This window comes from Bos mutus, chromosome 1 (assembly GCF_027580195.1).
Source record: "Bos mutus isolate GX-2022 chromosome 1, NWIPB_WYAK_1.1, whole genome shotgun sequence".
Classification (NCBI taxonomy): Eukaryota; Metazoa; Chordata; class Mammalia; order Artiodactyla; family Bovidae; genus Bos; species Bos mutus.
The window spans coordinates 127,625,551-127,646,269 of NC_091617.1; the positions used below are offsets into that span (position 1 = coordinate 127,625,551).

A 20,719-nucleotide genomic window follows, 5' to 3' on the forward strand; every position below is an offset into this window, starting at 1 on the left:
CAAGAGTACTGGAGTGGGTTGCCATTTCCTTTTCCAGGGGATCTTCCCGACCCAGGGATCGAACCTGGGTCTCCCGCATTGCAGGCAGACGCTTTACCATCTAAGCCACCAGGGAAGTCCCCAAGAATCATTAGCAGGTCAATAATATCATGATCAATGCACTATCAGTAGGTATTATCAGTCCCTTCCAATGCCTCATAGAGCCAGAACTAGGGACAAGCAGGACTGGCCCATCAGGAACCTACTACATCGTGGCTATCTGTGGGGCAGTGACGAGGATAATAAGACCCCAGGTGCTGCAATAACCTCATGATTGGTACATGTGGCCCCTCAGATGAGGCGGAGACCCATCCGCATATCTAGTTTCCCCCAGGAAAGAACATTTGGACATACCTCAAGTGACAGGCACTGTTATTCAGAAGTAACAGATCTGCAAGTTTCAGATCCTTTGCCGCATTCCGAGGTTCTGCCCAGGTGCCATGTTAAGCACAACCAACCAGACAAGGAATGTGTCTTTTTCCAAATTAACACAAAACCACACACATGTGCAAATGATTCTAAGAACTAATTCATTAGGAAGGTATGATGCACCAGATACTCTTTTCTATGTATTCACTCATTAATAAACCCCTCCAATCTGGGGCATAGGTGACAACCTCCACATATGGATTAGGAGGGGAGGCACAGAGGGCTCAGTAACCTGGGCAAGGTTGGAGAGAAAGAACAGGATGATAACCCATTAGATTATCTTCTCTGGATCATCACGTAGATCCCCTACTTGTAGATCTCTGCCTCATGCCAGAAGTTATTTTAGATATTACAATCTCCATACTTCAGAAGGGGAAATTGAATATTTGAAAAGTTAAGTGACTTACTCAAGAGCAGACAGGCAGAAAGTGATGAAGCGGGAATTTAAAGTCAAGCCTTTCTAACATGCCACACTGCATCCCGAAGGACACCTTCTTTTGGTAAGTGGAGAGCAAGGAGAGACCCATGGAGATTAACCGCAAAGGAAGTATTCTCTATTCTCATAGGGCAGTCCTGGCTGCCTCCTACTAACCAAGACCCTTCTCACATGTCTTCGTTCCCTCTGCCAGCTTCTACCAGTTAGGCCGAACCTGGGAGCTTATTTCCTTCCCACGTTAAGTTCAGGTTCCATGTTAAGTAAAATCTTTTCAGTTTCCCTCTTCCTCCTTCTCCCTTCCCCTCCCTCTCCCCCCACCTCCTCCTCTTCCTCCTCCTCCTCTTCATACTCTGTCTTTGAGCATAATGCTGTTCATTACCATCCCTGGAACCTCTCCAAGATAAGCACTGCCAGGAGAAGCCATTGTCTTGTCAGAAAAGTCCATTAAGGCTGTCAGGTTCCCTAACAAATCAATCAGGCACCACGAGGCCTTTCAAAACGATATCATTTGCTATTCAGGCGGAAACAAATAACTCTCCTAGGTGAGTGGCAGAGGCATGGGCCACAGGCCAAATTGCACCACCGTCTCAGCAAAGAGCTGACATTTTCCACCAACAAATGGCACAGGGTGTGCTTATTTCTCCCATATTAAAACAATCCTTTTCCCGACCCCTCTTTCTCCAACAGAGAGCAGGTCTAGACTCATGGTCATCAATTTTTTTCCTTTTCTTTTCTATTGGACCAACTCCAATCAGTCTGTCCTTCACTCTCCCCCTGAGACTACTCTTCTCAAGGTCATCAAAGACCTCCACGTTGCTTCATGGGAGGACCCTTTCTCAGTCCTCACTCATCTTCCTCGACCATGTGATCAGTCTCTGTCTTTTTCAGAGATACTAAATGCTGTAACAACCAATTCCTAAATCTCTGCGGCTAAAACTACAAAGGGTCATTTCTCACCAGTGATAGATCCCAAAGGGTGTGGCTTGTATGTGTACGGGGCTGGGAGTGCTGTTCCACAGAGTCACTGGGGGCCTAGATCCTCCCATCCAGTCTCTATTCTCCCCTCAGGCCATGGTCCTCCGCTGCTCTAAGGGAGCAGGAGATGTTAGTGGCCAGGCCTGGAGGTAGCATACATCACTTCCACCCACATTTTACTATCCAGAACTCAGTCACGTGGGTGCATCTAATTTCAGGGGAGTGTGGGAAATATAATCCCATTCTGTGCCCAGAAACAAAAGGAGGTGGTTTGGGAGCATCTCCCCAGTCTTCAGAGAAGGCAATGACACCCACAGTACTCTTGCCTGGAAAATCCCATGAACGGAGGAGCCTGGAAGGCTGCAGTCCATGGGGTCACTGAGGGTCGCACACAACTGAGCAACTTCACTTTCACTTTTCACTTTCATGCATTGGAGAAGGAAATGGCAACCCACTCCAGTGTTCTTGCCTGGAGAATCCCAGGGACGGGGGAGCCTGGTGGGCTGCCGTCTATGGGGTTACACAGAGTCAGACACGACTGAAGCGATTTAGCAGCAGCAGCAGCAGCAGCCCCAGTCTTATCCATGTTCCTCCACGCTTTCTTCACTTTATCTCCAGATACTTTATTCTCTTGGTTTTTTCCTAATGCACTGGCCATTTCTCCTCAGTCTCCTGTGCTTATTCCACTTCTTCTCTTGAACATCTTAATAGCCCATGGCTTAAAAGACTAGCTGTATACCAGCAATTCTTAATTTATTTCCCCAGTGAGACCTTTCTCCCAAACCCCAAATTTGGGTATCCAGTTGCTTACTTCACCTCTCCACTTAGTGGCTAGAAGACATAGCAATGGAATGTTCTAAAGCGAATGCCCAGTATTGCTTCCCGAATCCACTCCACCCACAGTCTTTCCCAGCTCAGGCAATGGCACCTCCATCCTTCCAGTTTGGGCCTGAAAACTTGGTGCCATCTTAGATTCCTTTATTTCTCTCACTTGTCATATATCATGTCGGGAAATCCTGTTAGCTCTACATTCAAAGCATACCCACTCTGCAAAAGTAAATCCCACTATTTCTTATCTCCTGTTAGAAGCCACCAACATTCCCAGCTGGATTATAGCAGTGGCCTCCTGCCTGGTCTTCCAGATACTACCCATGTCCTCCTACAATCCGTTCTCAATGCAGCAGCCAAAGGGATCTTACCAGAAGGTATATCAGTTCATTCCATTCCTCTGCTCCAAAGCCTGAAATGGCTCCCACTTCACTCAAAAACAAACAAACAAACAAACAAACAAAAGCCAAAGTTCTCACCACGGTCTACAAGCCATGCTTGATCTTCCTCACCCTCATCATCTTTCTGACCTCCAGCCTTTCCTTAAATAGTCAGGCATGCTCCCGTCTCCAGGGCTCTGTACTAACAATTCTCTCTGTTTGAAATACACCCCGGTCCATGACACAGGGCATAGCCCCTCCTTCCTTCAATATCACTCTCACAGTGAGGCCACCTGACACTCCCGATCTCCATCTCCCTGCTCTGCTTTCTCAGGATTCTTTCCCTTTTCATTTTTCTATCCAACCTACTGTATAATTTGGGCTTCCCTGGTGACTCAGACAGTAAAGAATCTGCCTGCAATGCAGGAGACGTGAGTTTGATCCCTGGGTTGGGAAGATCCCCTGGAAAAGGGGATATCAATCCACCTCAGTGTTCTTGCCTGGGAAATCCCATGGACAGAGGAGCCTGGTGGGCTTCAGTCCATGGGGTTGCAAAAGAGTTGGACATGACTTAGCAACTAAACAACAACACTATATAATTTACATATTTGCTCTATCTGTTGTTTTTGTCTGTCTTTTTCTTACCTCTGCTACAATGTGAGCTTTACAGGGGCACAGGACTCTTTGTGGTTCACTAATATGAATCCTGGGCTTCACGGGTGGCTCAGAGGGTAAAGCATCTGCCCACAATGTGGGAGGCCTGGGTTCGATCCCTGGGTCGGGAAGATCCCCTGGAGAAGGAAAAGACAACCCACTCCAGTACTCTTGCCTGGGAAAATCCCATGGACGGAGAAGCCTGGTATTCTACAGTCCATAGGGTTGCAAAGAGTCCTAAGTTTCTAGAACAGAGCTGACTACATAGTAGGAACTTAATAAATAGTTTTTCTGCATAAACAATTAATTTTGCAACACCAAAATGTATAGAGTATTCACAGCAACTCTTGTAGTAGCCAAGATTTTGACTTCCCAAGCCTCTATTCCAGTCCTGTTAATCAAAAACCTTCCTGGCTCCCCACTGAGTACACACTCCCTGGCTGGCGGAGAATGTGCTCCACATCTTTGTTCAGTTGTTCTTTCTTGGCTGTGGCTCCCACTTCCGCTGTATGCAAAGCCGGTGCGCCAGGCAAAGTAAAGACCACACCTTTCTCCCCCTGTGTCTCTGCTCCTGGCTTCCAGTCTCCTTTTGAATGAGCCTCTGGAACTCAGTTGTTTTTCAATGGCCATTTCAAGAATTACCTTCCATGATAAAGCTGAACTGAGGCCATATCACTCTTTAAAGGCCACAGCAGAATTGAGGGCCTCTCTCATGTCAGCTTTCTCTCTGAGTAAATGTTTAGAGGGCAGGGCTTTTGTTATGCTCACCTCAAGGAACAAGGACAGGACTTTAAACTCATTCATTTCCCTTTGATTTAACAAACATTTTTGCTCTGTGCAGGTACAGGGGACCTAGAGGCAAGCAGGTCGCCCTCCCCGACTTCAGAGTGGTCCCTGTCGGGAGAGGAGAGAACTGGATGAATAAGCAGTTCCAAGGTCATATTGCCAAGGTTCTGTAGAGGAAGTATCAGGTGATGGGGCAATGGGATGGGTGGGGAGGGGCTGGGAAGGCTTAGCAGAGGAGATGATGCTTCAGTTATGGCCTGAAGACAGTACAGGTGCTGAAAAGAAGAGCCAGGTGGTAGAGGAGTGGGCATTCTAGACTAGAGACCAGAGAGGGACTCAATAATATTTGTTCTGGATTTCCTTCTTGGTTCAATGGCTCAGACTCCATGCTCCCAATGCAGGGGACCCAGGTTCAATTCTCAGTCAAGGATCTAGATCCCACGTGCCACAATTAAAACAGCTCGCACGCTACATCTAAAACCCAGTGCAGCCAAATAAATACATAAATAAAAATATTTAAAATAATACTAGTATTTGTTCAATTCAATCTTTGAGAAATGCTCTGTCTTTGATGTGTTTTCAAATGTTTGAACATATTCATACAATGCCTTAATGAGATTGAAGAATAACTCAGTTGCCTTAGAACCAGACACTTTTTTTTAAAGCAAATAACAGGATCTTGCATTTCAAAATAGCCTCTTTAATGCTTCCAGATGCTTTCACATTCATTATACATTTTGATTTTTATTTTTCACTATTATTCTGTAGATATTAAGAACACTCCCATTTCACAGATTTAGAAATAAACTTGGAAATGTATGGCATGCTAACGTTGACGAGCCAATTGCTTTAAATAAGGGTCCACTCTCTTCCCCTCTGAAGACTCTCTGCTATGTTTGGGGGTTATTATCTGGAGTCTAAGGATGGAGTGGTTTAGGGGTTTCATGAGTCCCTGAAAACTTATATGAAATTCTCTCAGTATTTTTCAGGGTACTAAATTCTCTATCATTCATTAGATTTCACAGGGACTGTGATTTTAAAATATGTACAAACTTCTGCACCATACTACAACCAAGTTCTATTTAGAAAGAACATGGACATCTTGGCTTTCATGATGACCTTGCCCAAGGACAAACCTGGGACCCGTCTGTACAGCTCATATCTAGAATGAAGCTCCAGGTGAAGAAGCAGTAGGCTACGTGTAGAGTATAGACGCCTTGGCGCTGAACTGCCTTTGTGCCTACACTACAGGTCCCCTAGGAAGTACCCAGAATGAGCCACCCACTGGCCCAACCCTAACATGCATAACGCCCTTCAGCCAGAATGTGAACTCTATTTGTGCACTGTGTTTGCGTTCAATGCCACTATATTTAAAAGACCTTTGCAATTTCTAACACTCATTGTCTGAGCTGGATGAAATGTCTTTGAAGTCTAACTAAGTGATTGCTGGAGGTGAACTCTGCTGCATCCACCTAATGGCCAGGTACACATGTTTCGTTCATTCATCCTGGCAGGTCTCTGGAGAACAACTTTGGAGACCATCAGATTCACCTCAGTGCTTGTCAGCCATCTATCCAAAGCTCAGCCAGGCCCACTGACCATATCTCTGGGAAGGCCAGCTTCAGGCAAGTGTGGGGAGTCTGGGATGGAAAAGATGTCAGTGTGTCCCCATTATCCCTGGTGACAATAACCACCTGGGGCCTGAGTGGCTTCAAGTTTGAAAAGCACCCAGCTGATCGGAAGCACTGATCTATTTGGTGATTTTTAAATATGACTGCATCAAATTTCCTGGAAGGTCTCAAGACAATTCTGATCCTCAGGGTCACTTCAGGCCTACTGAGTTGAACTCTTTAGGGATGAAACCCATGAAATATGAGTTTTAGATCTGTAGTTGATTCTGATGTTCATGTAAGGGAACGGATGATTAGACAAAGCATTACTTGAACTAAGCCTGGCCAGGCACGAAGACCACACGACTTGTATGTGGTAGATGGATTCTCCACCTCTGGCCCTGTTGGCCTTGTGGGGATTGAGAGAAAGGGAGGGAGTTAGCATCCAGATGGAAGATGAGCAGAAGATAAATCATTGCACATGCGGCTTTTGATTAGCTCTTGGAGAACCAGATGGATTGATTAGGTCTGGGAACCAGAACCAGATCTACCTGGAAGCTGACAGTCAGGCAATAACCTAAAGCCCCTGTGTCTCCATTTACTCATCTGGGGGATGCATATTAACTTCAGCCTAATGAGATTATTAAGAGCAAGGAGCAGGCACCTAGTAAATTCAGCCAGCTTGCTTTTTATAGCCCACAGGCTAAGAATGGCTCTTGTATCTTTAAATAGTTACATTTAAAATAGTTATATTAAGTACCTAACTAATAGGTTTGATGTTGCTTGTTGATCTGCAGTGCCTAAAATATTTACTACTGGGCTCTGTAAGAAAGTTTGCTGACCTCTGGTTTACAGGGTTAAATGAAATAATCAATGTGAAAAGCCTGGCACATATTACATTACTTACAACAACTTTTAGGAGCTGAGAACATCTCCTGGGCTGGCAGCCAGCAAGAAAGCAGGGACATCAGTCCTACAGCCACAAGAAGCTGAATTCTGCCAACAATTCAGGAAGCCTGGAGGAAGACCCTAGCTCTGGGTGAGAATACAGTCAAACTGACACCTTGGCCTCTGCTGGGTGAGACCCTGACCAGAGGACCCAGCCATACCATGTCCAGACTCCTGACTCTAGGAAACTGAGATTATACGTAGACATTGTTTTAAGGCACTAATTTGTGATCCTTTGTTAAGTAGCAGGTGAAAACTCAGATACGCTCTAGACACCAAAACTCTGACTTTTCTCACCAGATAAAGGCACTCTGACTTCCCCTTCACTCTCTAGAAGTCTCCCACCTACTTCTCTCTGCCTCATCTTTCAGGTTCCCTGCCACCTGTGGAGCCACACTTGACTATCCCTCACCCTCAGGGAGTTTGCCGATCCTCGGTCTACAGGCTCCTGGGCATGCCACTTGGCTGTGCATGACTTATCCATTCCTCAGGGATTCCCTGAGCCAGGTGCAGGGGATACTGACACAAGCTAGCCAAGGCTCTTCCCTCAAGGAGTTGCTAGTTCAGGCAGAGCAGGGTGTGGTAAAGCAACATACATGGAGCAGGAGCGAGAACTGTGTTGGGTCTATTATGTTCAGCAGTGTTCACTGAAGTCTCTATCTGCCTGTCACTCCACTCAGCCATGATGATGCAGAAGTAATTCAGCCTGCAAAAAACTCACCCAGTCTCGTGACTCTGGCCCAACTCCACAGCCTCGATGGCTCCAGCAGTGTCACTTACCTCCAACCCAGCTCTAACATGCCTCCCTATCAAGACGTGACCAGGTCCTTGAAGGCAGTAACAGAATCATGCCTATACCTCCATCCTAACCTATGACTCAGAGAGAGTTTAGAATTTAATTTACCAATTCTCAAATGCCCTCTTCTCTAAAATTTAAACAAATCCCTCTTTCTTTCACTGACCTTCACAAAAGCATTAGCAATGAATCTTTAAAACACTGAAGGTCTGCCCTCCACGATTACAAAACACTGAAGTTAAATCCTCATAAAATAAACACAAGTGAAGTGGTTGAAAGGTTTAATCCTTTGCCAAATGTGTGGGTTAATCTGTGCATATGTTGGTGTATATGTGTATAGTATGCTGGCAAAGCAGTAATTTTTTGGCCTTGGAGTAAGTTCTTCCTCTGACCTCCCCTGGCCAGCTGGGCCAGTCAGTGTCATGGTAGGGTTTATGCAGTCTGTTCATGTTAAGGGCTCAGCCATGCTTGTGGCTGCCACAGTGTGTGTGTATGTCCATAACACAGTTGTTGGTAGCATGAGTACCTTAGTCCCACTGTTAACTGCTCTGTCTTCCCCAAAGGCACCAACATACCATGAAGCACAAAGCTGGGCCAGCCGTAGTGACACAATCACTGGCTGGCATAGAACGGGCAACTTAATTACGGCAAGAAGTCAAAATTTAACAGGATCCTCAATGAAGACCCAGATACAATGAGGTGAAGACAGTTTTTTCTACTGAAGAATGCATAAAGCGTCCACACTATATAACGTATTGAGGCCATCAAAAACTCTCCTTACTTTTGCTTAAAGCCTCAGTCCATTTGATAGGCATTTTTAAGATGACTTCAAGAACCACAAATAAAATTCTAAAGTTTTTCAGGATCTGTAGTGTGTGAAAGTTGGAAATATCTTAGAGGTAATTCAGTCTAACCGTCTAGTCCCTTGATTTACACACAAGAAAACTGAGGCTCAAAGAGAGGAAGTCACTTTTCCAAAGTTAAATTCTGAGCTAGATGCAGAATAGAAACTAACACTGAAGCTTCCTGCCTTCCTGACCAGGGTTTCTCAATCTCAACACTATGACCTGATGCTTTGAGTCAGATAGTTCTTTGGTGTGGGGAGCTTTCATGTTTACTGTAGGATGTTTTGCAGCATCCTTGGTCTCTATCCACTAGATGCCATAGCAACCCTCCATCCCATTAAGAAAACCAAAGAATGTCTCTGAATGTTGCTGAGTGTCTCCTGGAGGGCGGGGGGCAAAAATTGCCCCAGTTAAGAACCAATGACCTGAACAAATGATGCCAGCTTATGTGATTTTTGGCTCTAAGATGTACCTGGCTGTGTAATCTCAACAAGTCACATAATCTTTCTCAGACTGAGTTTCCTTATCTTTAAAGTAAAAATAGTACCAGATTTATAAGTTCACATGACTGGAAAATGTAAATGAAATCATGTATGTAAGTTTGTCAGTAAAGTGCCAAGCACATAGTAGGCAGGCAACTGCTATGATTTTTATGAGACCTGACTGTATGACGCCACTCTATTTCCAGCAAGGTTTTTCCTCTCTGCAGTTTGCTGTGAATGCCAATGAACAATCATTCCCTAGTGGAGACAGCTGCCTTGGCTGAGACTAAGGCTGGGGACTCTTCACATTTGGAGGAAAGGGAGAGTGCTTGCGAGTCAGGTGGGGTTGTACTTGCTATGCAGGAAGACAAACTATGAGCTCTTTGTTTGTTTTCATCATGTCTTTAAGCTTTCTTATCTCCAGCTGCAGGATTCTGCAAAATAAAATTCAATTAGTATTTATCATCCTTTTCCTAGCTGAGTAAGTCAACTTCTTTTATGGCTGAAACTCATAAAAAATGAGGAATTGCCAAAAAGCTCTGAAGATTTCAAGGTTTTGAGATGGAAAGGCCCAAGAGTAAGGGGAGAGAAGTAATTTTTTTCATAAGAAAATAACCACGCTGTCATTGGGATCACAGATACTGTTCAGACACGAATGTAAACAGAAAGTTCAATGCTGAGGATTTTAAACTTCAGCTTCACCACAAAATCTGTGTGTGCAGAAATATAATACTGCATAATACATGTGAGTGGGACAGCTTGTGCTGTTCAGGCTGCCTCTCTGTTTCCACCCCACCATGCGTGTTTATGCTGTTTGGGATTTCAAGGGACTCGAAGACACATAAGCATCTTCAGAAGCAAGACTAATCTTGTATCCACCCTAATGACCAAAAAAGGTCAAAAGAGTTTGTAACGGTGCCTTCTGTGGTTCAGCCCTCTCTCCTTTCTACCCTGGAAATGGCAAGTGGTACCCACTCCATTCCAGCCCCTGGTTTGACCAGACAAGTGCATGCTGAGACAGCTGTTCTTAATTTTCACTTCCATCTCTAGCCCCTCCTATCCATGCAGTGGTAACTCATGCCCTACATCCAGAAGTCAGACCTCCTTTTTCCTTGACTTGCATTAGTGTGACTCTGGATGTTTTTCCCCAAACCACCATGAAGTTTGGGAAAGCTCTGCTATCTCTGACTATGGCCAGTTTCCAGGTCAGGGCACCCTAATAGCTAGGAGACACTTGTTCCCTCTCTTTTCACTGTCACTGGAGCCAGTGGGGCTGCCCCCATGTATTTCTCTTGAACAACAAGAAATATGACTGTGGATTCCCGAGGAAATTCACTAGGATTAACTATTAGAAAGAAGGTTCACCTAAGAAGCTGCCCACAGAGTCACATCTTTTTAAGAAAATCTTTTCTCCATCATGATGTCCACTATAGGAGGGTGTGTTTTGTTTGCACATGTAAGCTCCATGGTGAGAAGCCCTTGACTGGCTCATTCACCACTGTAATTCACGTGCAATAGTCACTCGAAATTTTCTTATGAATTAATCAAGGAACAAATGTGGGATAGGGCAAACATCCCTCTTTGGCAGTGTGCAGACCTCCAAGTGTACCAAACTCACAGTCCGTCATCCCTCATTGCCTGGGTAGCCTAAAACCAGAGGTCACAAGCTGGTGGTCTTGGGAAAAATTTAGCTAGCAGTGATGTTTCATCTGTAGACTGTATGTCCGCACAGTGCTCTATAGACAAAATTGAATTATTTACTTTTTAAAAACCGTTTTGGAAATTTCACACAAAATTCTGGATTTCTGGCTTCTTTTGGAAAATGCTAAAACTTGATAGATTTGAGGTTACATTTATAGATGAAAAATACTACACTTTTTCCTGTTTTTCCCACTAAGCATAAAGATCCTAGAATATATATAAATAGAGATATATACATGTATACATATATGTGTCTATATATAAAACATAGGAAGATTCTTAAAGTTGGAGAGAAGAAAACAAACCAGTCAGGGAGCTCAGGAGCAGAGAAACAGCGTGATAATGAGTTCCCTGGGTTTTCATTTCACCTCATATATCCCAAAACTGGAGCTGAAGAAGGCTGCAATTCAGAAATGCCAATAGACACGGGAAAAAAAACAAAAAACAAAAAACCTCCAAACAAAAGTTTACTTTCTCTAGCCAAAGGACCAGAAAAAAGAGCTGCCTAGCAAAATAGATACGGAGAAGGCAATGGCAACCCACTCCAGTACTCTTGCCTGGAAAATCCCATGGACAGAGGAGCCTGGTAGGCTGCAGTCCATGGGGTCGCTAAGAGTTGGGCATGACTGAGCAACTTCACTTTCATGCATTGGAGAAAGAAATGGCAACCCACTCCAGCGTTCTTGCCTGGAGAACCCCAAGGACGGCGGAACCTGGAGGGCTGCCATCTACGGGGTCACACAGAGTTGGACACGACTGAAGTGACAGCAGCAACAGCAGCAGCAGCAAAATAGATAAGCTTTGAACAATTACCACTCTACTCTACATTACTCTACAATAAATGCTACATAAAAAACTGTGACCTCACCTCTACCTATGCCAAAAAAGGCTCAGTAGGGATCCTAGACCTCCACTCTCATGAGGCTATACTGAGGTACCCAACATCCTGGCTGAAACATTGTCAGAGAAGATTAAGTAGGGAGCTGGGACTTCCATCTTCAACAGCCAGTAACAAGGACTATCCTACAGTGTCAGTGAAGACCATGTGGGGCGCCTGAGTGTCTACCCTCAGCTGGCAGTAATGAGGAGCCCTCCTAGCTCCCCACTGCCAGAATAAACTTAGGAAAAAGTGAGGTCTTTCATCATTTCCCCACTGTAATGAGGCCATCTCCATTGCAGTATCACTGGAGATGATGTGGGAAGCTGGAGCTCCCACCTCAACTTGGCAGTAATAGACAGCCCCCTCAGGTATCTGTGAAAGCCAAGACTCTCTAGACTCTTACCACCAGATGGCACTAAGGATATAGAGCCCACCCTCCTCTCTTGCTCATTGTCAGAAAAAGCCAATTAAAACACACGGTATATATACGATCTAAAGTTTCAGAGAATAATTTTAAATGTTTAAGGTTTCAATAGGAAAAAACTAAGAAAATTCCAAACTGAATGAAAAACAGAACATCTATAGATAGTACTGCTGAGAAAAAAGACCTATGAGATTTATCTGACAAAGATTTTAGAGCAGGCATGATGGAAATGATTGAAAGGTCAATTATAGACATGCATGAATCAAAATAAAGTAGAAAGCCTAAGTAAGGAATTAGAAAACCTCAGTAAAAAAAAAAAAAAAAACAGTAGATATAAAGGACCAAATGGAAATTTTAGAATGGAAAATCCCAGTGAATTAAAAGTTCACTTGATGGGCTTATCAGGAATGGAGGAAGAAATCAATGCATTGGAAGAGAGAAAAACAGAAATGCCCGACCTGAGCAACAGAGGAAAGTGTACTTTAAAAAGAGAGAGAGAGAGCGCTTCAGGGGCCTGCGGGGCCCTACAATGGGAGATCTAACATTCATGTCACTGGAGTTCTGGAAAAAGAGAGCAGTGGTGAAAAAACATTCAAAAAAATAATGGCTTGGAATTTCCCTGGCACTCCAGTGGTTAAGACTCCATGCTTCCACTGCAGGGGGCATGGATTTGATCCCTGGTTGGGGAACTAAGATCCTGCATGCCACACAGTGTGGCCCCCAAAAAGCAGGGGGCTGAAAAACTCCCCTTTCGTACAAGAGACACAAACCTACAGATTCAAGAAGTTGAGTGAATGTCAAACAAGATAAACTCAAAGAAGCCCAATCCAAGGTGATATAACTAAACTGAAAATATAAGACAGAAAAAAATATGGAAAGCAGCCAGCACAACACTTCACTTATAAGGGAAAAGTTGTTAGAATGACCAAGCAAGTCAGAGGGAAGAAGCACAAGGTTATTCAAGGGCTGAAAGAAAGTAACTGTCAACCTGGAATTTGATATTCAATGAAAATATGCTTCAGGAATGCAGGGGAAATAAAGATACTCTACCAGGAAGAAAAACTAAGAGAACTGGTCATCAGAACACCTATTCTGAAAAACTGGCTAAAGGAAGTTTTTGAAAAAAAGAAATAAGAACGTGATGAACAAAAATCCAGGTAAATATAATAGCCTTTCCTGAATTTTCTAAATTATATTGGACAGTTAAGCAAAAATCATAACATTATCTGATGTGATTATAAATGCATGTAAAATATTTAAGACAATTATAAATGGGGAGAGTAAAGAGACATAAGTGGAGATAAGGTTTCTGTATGCCATTTGAACTGATAAAATAACGACGCCAGTGGACTTGCGACAAATTATGTATATATATATTAGCCAGAGCAACCACCACCACCAACAAAAACTTTACCAAAAGATACACTCAATATACTATAAATATATCAAAATGAAATTTGAAACATATACAAATAACTAACTGGAAGGAGGACAAAGCAAACAGAAATATAATAAGAACACACAGAAAACAGCAAATAAAATGGCAGACTCAAAACCTAAAATGTCAATAATTATGCTAAATGTAAATGGTGTGAATACATCAATTAAAAGACAGAGACTGGGAGAGTAAATTAAACAGATTGGACCAATAAATGCCCAACACATGGTCTATGAGAAATTTACTTTAAATATAATGAAAGAGGAAGATTGAAAGTAAAACAGTAGAAAAAGATGTAGCATGCAAACATTCATCAAAGCAAAGCAGAGTGGCAATGTTAATATCAGATAGAGTAAACTTAGGAGGGAAAGAAATGCTAGAGGCAGAGAGTAACACCAAATGATTAAAGGGGCAACCCAGCATGAAGACATAGCAATTCTGAACATGTATTCAATAGACAACAGAGATGCAAAATGCATCAAACAAAAAGTGATAAAACTGAAAGGAAAAATAGAGAAGCTGAAGCTCTCTACAGTCCTATCTCAACAACTGATAGAATTGGACAGAAAATCAGTTAGGATATAGAAAAAAATCAGCAACACTATCAACCAATAGGATTCAACTGACATTTTTAGAACACTTCACCCAACAAGAGCAAAATATATGTTCTTTTCAATTGCCCAGAGAACATATACAGAGATATATCCTGAGCCATAAAACTAGCCTCAAGTTTTTTTTTTTAATTAAAATCATACAAAGTATGCTCTCTGATCAAAAAGGAACCAAAGAGGAAATCAACAACAGAAATATAACAGAAAAACCTCCAAACATTTGGAAGCTTAGCAACACACTTCTAAATAACTTATGGCTCAAAGAGGAGGTCTCAATATAAATAAAACTAATATATCAAACTAAATAAAAATGCATCAAAACTTGCAAGGCACAGGTAAAGCAGTGCTGAGAGGAAAACAGATAATACTTAATGCATACATTAGATAAGAGAAACAATCTAAAATCAATAAAGTACACTCTTACCTCAAAAGTCTAGCTAAAGAATAGAAAAATAAACCCAAACAAGCAGATGAAGGAAATATTAAGACAGGAACAAAGTCAATGAAATAAAAATAGAATAACTATAGAGAAAAAATCAGTGAAATAAGGAGTTGGTTCTTCAAAAGGATCAAGAAATGATAAACTTCTAGCAAGTTTGACAAAGAAAAAGAGTGAAGACATAAATTTTCAATATCAAGAATGAATTAGTATATATAATTACAGTGTGACATAGACATCAATAGATAAGAAAAGGCAAAAGATTCAATTTGAAGAGAAATATGAGTATGAATTAGATAACAGGATACTAAAAACAATACTCCACACACATACATCTGCCAACTTATATAAAATAAACCAATTCCTTGAAAAACATAATCTATAACTAGTCACACAATATAAAATAGATTATTTGAATAGCCTTATAACTACTTAGAAAACAATTTATAATTGTAAAACTCTCTAGAAAGCATTTTCAACTGGAGGACTCTACCAAATATTTACAAAAGAATTAACACCAATGCTACACAATCTCCTCCAGAAAACAGAAGAGAGAAAATATTTCTGAATTCATTTTATGAAACTAATATTACCTGATATAAAACCAGATAATGGCAATACAAATAAAGAAGATGAAAGACTTATATTCCTAATGAATATGGATGGAAAAATCCTTAGTAAAATATTAGCAAGTACAGTACAGCAGCACATAAGTAGACTTATACACTATAAGTAAACTGGGTTTACTTTACAGATGCAAAGTAGAGTCATATATGAAAATCAGTCAACATCATCACCATATTAACAAACTGAAGAAGGAAAAGCACACATTCATAACAATCCATATTAGAAAAAAATTGACAAAAATCAAAACCCATTTATGATAAAACAAAAAACTCTCAGAAACCTTGGAATAAAAATCTGCCTCAACTTGATAAGGAGAATCTACAAAAACCCTGTTGGTTATATTATACTTATTGGTCAAAGAGTGAATGCTTTCCCCTAAGATCTGGAACAAGGCAAGAAAATCTCTCATGTCCAGTCAGTGCAGTAAGGCAATAAAAGGGAACAGACCTGTTCTTAATTACAGATTACATGTTTGTCTATGTAGGAGTTCATTAAAGTTGTAGGACACAAAGCATAAAAACAAACATATGAAAGCAACTGAATTTCTACACAATGGCAATGATACATAAACAACACAATGAAAAATAGAATACCATTTACAGTCACTGTAAAAATGAAATATTTGGGTTTAAATCTAACTAAACCTGTATAGGATTTGTATGCTAAAAACTACATAACACTGCTGAAGGATATCAAGGAAAAGTTAAACAAATGGAGATGTATACCAAGTTCATGGATTGGAAGACTCAACTTAGTAAAGATGTCAATTTCCCCCAAATTGATATGCAGGTTTAACTCAATTCCTATCAAGTATCAGCAGGATTTTTTTTTAGATGTTGACAAAATTATTCTAACGTTTATATGGACAGTGCAGGAAGCTCAAGATGGAGGGGATATATATATATATATATATATACACACACACACACACACATACACACACACACTCCGATACTTTGGCCACCTGATGCGAAGAAGTGACTCATTGGAAAGACCCTGATGCTGGGAAAGATTGGAGGTGGGAGAAGGGGACAACAGAGAATGAGATGGTTGGATGGCATCATCGACTTAATGGACATGAGTCTGAGTAAGCTCCAGGAGTTGATGATGGACAGGGAAGCCTGGTGTGCTGCAGTCCACGGAGTCTCAAAAAGTTGGACATGACTGACTGAACTGAACTGATATACACACAAAACACAAATCAGTCATAAATATATATATGTCATAAATATATAATTATGACTGATTCACATTGTTGTGCAACAGAAACCAACACAACATTGTAAAACAATTTTACTCTGATTAAAAATAAAGTTTATATGGAAAACTAAAGGAACTGAAATTAATAAAAATAAACAGGGAGTCTACCCAATTTTAAGACTTACTGTATATTTACAATACTCAAGACTGCATAATTGTTATGGAACAACATACCAATTAATGAAATAGAAGAGAAAACCCAGAAACAGATACACACAACCATGCCCACCTGATTTTTGACAAATGTGCAAGAGGAATTCAATGGAGGAAAAAAACTTTCCAACAAATGACGTAGGAGCAATTGTACATCCGTTGGGGGGGGGTGGCAGGAATCTCAACCTAAGTGTTTCATTTTACACAAAAATTAACTCATAATGGATTATACATTTACATATAAAATGTAAAGCTATAATATAAAATGTAAAGCTATAAAACTTTTAGGAAAACACATTGGCAAATATCTTTAGAATCTAGAGCTATGCAAATAGTTCTTAACCTGGACACCCAAAACACAATCCCTAGAATGAAAATCGGACTTCATGAAAATTTAAAGGTCTTGCTCAGAGAAAGACCTTGTTAAGAGGATGAAAAGGGAAACTACATAATGAGAAAAAGTATTTAAAACCAGATATCTGACAAAAGACTTGTTTTTAGAATACGTAAAGAATTTTCAAAGCTCAATGTTAAAAAAATAAAAAGCTCAATAGTAAAAACACAAACAATCCAGTTAGAAAATGGACAAAAGATATGAAGAGACAATTCATGGAGGACATACACACATACGCACCGGAAATAAGGATGTGAAAAGATGTTTAACATCAATAGCCATTAGAGAAATGCAAATTAAAAGCACAATGAAGTAACACTGCACAGCCTATCTGAATGACTATAACAACATAACAGTGATAATATCCAGTGTCAGTGAAGATACAGAGAAACTGGACCACTCATACATTGCTGGTGGGAAAATAAAAAGGTCCAGACACTTTGGAAGATGCTTTGGCGGTTTCTTAAGAAACTAAACACGTGACTACCATACCACCTAGCAATTGCACTGCCTGACATTTATCCCAGAGAAGTGATGACTCGTGTTCACACAAAAATTTGTATACAAATGTTTAGAGCAGCTTTATTTTTATAATAGTTCAAAACTGGAAACAACCCAGATGTCCTTCAGTGAGTGAACAGTTAAACAAACATTGAGTATGACCCAAACTGGTACATTTATCTCACTGAATTCCACCTGGCAATGAAAAGGAAGGATAGATTATTGACACAGGCAACAACCTAGATAGACTTCCAGAGAATAATGTTGAGTGAAAAAAGCATCAACTCTAAAAGGTTGCCTACTCGGTGATTCAATATATACAACATATTCAATATACTCAAAATAACAAAAGTATTGAAATGGGAACAGAATCATGATGCCAGGAGTTAAGGAGGGACTGGGTGGAGGAAAGTCAGTGTGGTTATAGCTGGACAACATGAAAGATCCTTGTGATGAACGAAATGTTTTGCATCTTGATTACCAATGCCAATCCCTTGGTTGTGATATTGTGTTATCTTTCCATGAGTTATCACTGTGGGAAACTGGGTGGTATACACAGGATCTTCCTGTGTTATTCTTTACAACTGCATGTAAAACTACCTTTACCTCAAGATAAAGCATTTAATTTACAATCAACTTAAAATAAATTAGCTAGGCCTGAGTAGCAGCTACATCTTCCCTTAGGCAAGGTAACCCTCCACTGGCACAAAGGATCTCTCTGGATCACCACAGTTCCCTCTGGTCCAGATCCACCTGAGCCAGGGCTCTTCCGTCACTGGTTCCATGGGTGTGGGTGTAGCGATCTGGGCAACACACAAGGTGGGGTGACTTTTCTCCAAAGTAAACCAGAGGGCCACCAGGAGTCGGCTTTAGCCTCTTTTGTGGCAAAATGATAATACTATATCCCTATCCTTATGCTGCTTAGCAGTAGGTTTCAAGCCACTTGGTTCTTTCAACTCAGATCAGCAAATATTTCCCAAGAACCTCTAAGTTAGATTATGTGCCAGAACATAGGGATAAACAAGCCTGCTCTGGAATAGTTAAGTAGTTCATTCGTGTCTGACTCTTTCAACCCCATGGACTGCAGCACGCCAGGCTTCCCTGTCTATCACCAACTCCTGGAGCTTATTCAAACTCATGTCCATCAAGTCAATGATGCCATCCAACCATCTCATCCTCTGTCGTCCCCTTCTCCTCCTACCTTCAATCTTTCCCAGCATCAGGGTCTTTTCTAAGGAGCCAGTTCTTCATATCAGGTGGCCAAAGTATTGGAGTTTCAGCTTCAGCATCAGTCCTTCCAATGAATATTCAGAACTGATTTCCTTTAGGATGGACTGGTTGGAATTCCTTGCAGTCCAAGGGACTCTCAAGAGTCTTCTCCAACACCACACTTCAAAAGCATCAATTCTTCGGCACTCAGCTTTCTTTATAGTCCAACTCTCACATCCATAAGTGACTACTGGAAAAACCATAGCTTTGACTGGATGGACTTTTGTCAGCAAAGTAACATCTCTGCTTTTTAATATGCTGTCTAGTTTGGTTATAACTTTTCTTCCAAGGAGTAAGCGTCTTTTAATTTCATGGCTGCAATCACCATCCACAGTGATTTTGGAGCCCCCAAAAATAAAGTCTGTCACTGTTTCCACTGTTTCCCCATCTATTTGCTATAAGGTGATGGGACTAGATGCCATGATCTTAGTTTTCTGAATGTTGAGTTTTAAACCAACTTTTTCACTCTCCTCTTTCACTTTCATCAAGAGGCTCTTTAGTTCTTCTTCACTTTCTGCCACGATGGTGGTGTCATCTGCATATCTGAGGTTATTGATATTTCTCCCAGCAATCTTGATTCCAGCTTGTGCTTCATCCAGCCCAGCATTTCTCATGATGTACTCTGCATATAAGTTAAATAAGCAGGGTGACAATATACAGCCTTGATGTACTCCTTTCCAATTTGGAGCCAGTCTGTTGTTTCATGTCCAGTTCTAACTGTTGCTTCTTGACCTGCATACAGATTTCTCAGGAGGCAGGTGAGGTGGTCTGGTATTCCCATCTCTTTCAGAGTTTTCCAGTTTGTTGTGATCCACACAAAGGCTTTGGAGTAGTCAATAAAGCAGAAGTAGATGTTTTTCTGGAACTCTTTTGCTTTTTTTGATGATCCAACACATGTTGGCAATTTGATCTCTGGTTTCTCTGCCTTTTCTAAATCCAGCTTGAACATCTGGAAATTCACGGTTCACGTACTGTGGAAGCCTGGCTTGGAGAATTTTGAGCATTAACTTTGCTAGCGTGTAAGATGAGTGCAATTGTGCAGCAGTTTGAACATTCTTTGGCATTTCCTTTCTTTGAGACTGGAATGAAAACTGACCTTTTCCAGGCCTGTGGCCACTGCTGAGTTTTCCAAATTTGCTGGCACACTGAGTGCAGCACTTCCACAGCGTCATCTTTTAGGATTTGAAATAGCTCAACTGGCATTTCATCACTTCCATTGGCTTTGTCTATAGTGATGCTTCCTAAGGCCCACTTGACTTCCCATTCCAGGATGTCTGGCTCTAGGTGACTGATCACACCATCATGGTTATCTGGGTCATGAAGATCTTTTTTGTATAGTTCTTCTGTGTATTCTTGCCACCTCTTCTTAAAATCTTCTGCTCCTGTCCACAATAAAGGACAGAAATGGCATGGACCTAACAGAAGCTCTGGTACAAGGAGCAGACAATGAAACATTGCATTGAAAGCACAGCAGAACCCAAGATGAAGCCAGGTGCAAATGTGTCCAAAGCAATAAGAGAGGATGTTAGATCAATTTAAGCATATGATGTAATATGCTCTGCCATTCATTCATTCCACAGACTTTCACCGAACACCTACTCAGTGTCAGGTGCTAAGGACACGGAATGGATTGAGACACAGCTGCTCAAGACCAAGCAGGCTCATGAATACAATCACAGCCCAGTGTGGCAAGTACCATGGCAGAGGAGAGAACTGCATGAGCCTGGGGCCATGAGGATACCACTCAGAAGACAAGAGTCTATTTCTCATGATGTGGGAGCCCTAGCAGAGGGGTGATCCTGACATGGGCATTC

The 20,719-nt window shown here is 41.5% G+C and overlaps 1 protein-coding gene across 2 annotated transcripts in view; it reads right to left on the minus strand.

Moving 5' to 3' along the window:
- Window positions 1–20,719, minus strand: part of CLSTN2 (calsyntenin 2) — a 742,362-nt gene that overhangs the window by 422,499 nt on the left and 299,144 nt on the right. The window lies entirely within an intron of this gene.